Raw genomic sequence first — 2194 nt, 5'->3', positions numbered from 1 at the left:
GGGCAGCAGTTGCGCCCACCTTTCCTCCGGCCAAGCCTGCGGAAGTGGCCGCCCAGCGGCCTGGACAATGGGAAACCATCTCAGATGTCAGGTCCGATTTCAGCCTGCGCGCGCAGCCTTGCGGTGCATCTCTGGGGCTTATTAGCCCTTTTGCGTAGTGCTGTCAAGGTTTCGAGGCAGGCCAAAATCGTATTGTTTTAGGGCATATTCTTTGATAAGACCCTTACTTTAATAATGCCAAAAAAAACCCCACAAAGTGTTATTGAAGTTCCCAGATAAATTGATTGGCCTTATTTAAAGATGGTGAGCCAAGACCCCACATAGGTATAACTGCTAAGCAAAAGGCATTTCCCTAAAATTGGTCAGCTGTTTGTCTGAATATTCACACATAGAACATGTGGATTAATGTTTGGGTCACCTCTTTGACTGACAGTTGAAGCAAGTGGTTTGATGCTGCATAACAATGAGTTTGACCAAACTGCGGGAGGCAGTGGAAGACAGGAGTGCCTGGCGTGCTATGGTCCATGGGGTCACGAAGAGTCAGACATGACTAAATGACAACGACAACAATGTACCATGAGGGACGCAGGTGGCGCTGTGGGTTACACCACTGAGCCTAGGGCTTGCCGATCAGAAGGTCGGTGGTTCAAATCCCTGCGACAGGGTGAGCTCCCATTGCTCGGTCCCAGCTCTTGCCAACCTAGCAGTTTGAAAGCACACCAAAGTGCAAGTAGATAAATAGGTACCGCTACAGCGGGAAGGTAAACAGCGTTTCCATGTGCTGCTCTGGTTCGCCAGAAGCGGCTTTGTCATGCTGGACACATGACCTGGAAGCTGCACGCTGGCTCCCTCGCGAGATGAGCGCCGCAACCCCAGAGTCGGTCACGACTGGACCTAATGGTCAGGGGTCCCTTTACCTTTAACAATGTACCACAAGACCAAAAAACAGAAATGTGACAGCTTTGACAAAATATAGACCTAAAAAGTGGATAGGGCATTTTTCGATGGCAGCTCCTCGAAAGGTGGCCAGGTTTTGGGAAGAGCTAAAGCAGGGTCCCCAAACTACGGCCCCCGGGCCGGATGCGGCCCAATCGGCCTTCCAATCCGGCCCGCGACGACCCCCGCCGCCCGCTTCCGCCGCCCGCTCTCACGGCGCGCGGCGCAGCGGCGATCTAAAAAATCGCCAAAAAATCGCCGAAAATCCTTTGTGCGCATGCGTATGGGCCTCTCCTGACCCGGAAGAGGTCATTTCTGGTGCACTTCCGGGTCAGGGGAGGCCCATACGCATGCGCACAAGCGATTTTCGGTGATTTTTTCCCCGCACGGGCGCGTGTGCGCATGCGCACGGGCGCGCACTCCCCCGCCCTCCGGCCCGCTGCGCGCGCACTCCCCTGCCCTCCGGCCCACCGCGCGGTCGGCGCGGCGGGCACCGGCCCGCCGCACGGTAAGTCTGGGGACCCCTGAGCTAAAGGGAGCTGCCTCGGCTTAGAAAAGTTTGGCAAGAACAGAAAAGCTGCCTCGGTTTGGAAAAGTTTGGCAAGAACAAACTGAAGGAGGCTAAAGGTCAGACTGTTATATACATGTATGGTCTGGTGTGATTTTTGGCACCTATAACAAGAAAACAGCAGAGAAGCATGGACACAGTATGCTTACCTATATAAGTGATAAATTGTAATTTCTAAGTATTTGTATATTGTTTTATGCTTATTGTTTGAGTTATTGAGATTATGTAAAATAAAACAATTTTTTCTTGTCGTGCATCCTCTGTGGGGAAAATGCTTTTTGAAAGTACTCTATGCATTCTCCAGTCAACTCCATGCAGCATGTTTACACATTAGGAAAAGTTGTACATCAGCACACCCGCCCCATTATGGGTCTGTATTACAGTGGTACCTGCTAAGATATATAAATGTGAAGGGGCAGGTGAGACATATGGTTAGAAGGTAGGTTTAAAATAACCAAAAATACTTGGGTTAAGCTTACACTTAACCCAAAACATCCCTGGAAGGACCTCACATGCCTGTAGCAGATCATTTCATCAGGTTTCTGGTTGTCCAACTAAAGCAGGGAAGAATCTCAAAAGCTAATTTTCTCCTCCTGAAAGCAGCCATAGGAGAACAGAGGGAGGGAATGAAGTGTCCTGGCTCTCTGACACCCCAGTATGGAACCCAGGGCGCCCATCTAAGCTGCTGCT

The sequence above is a fragment of the Zootoca vivipara genome, chromosome 4 (assembly GCF_965207765.1).
Source record: "Zootoca vivipara chromosome 4, rZooViv2.hap1.1, whole genome shotgun sequence".
NCBI lineage: Eukaryota > Metazoa > Chordata > Lepidosauria > Squamata > Lacertidae > Zootoca > Zootoca vivipara.
The sequence above is the reverse complement of the archived record's forward strand: the minus strand, read 5'-3'. Positions refer to the sequence as shown.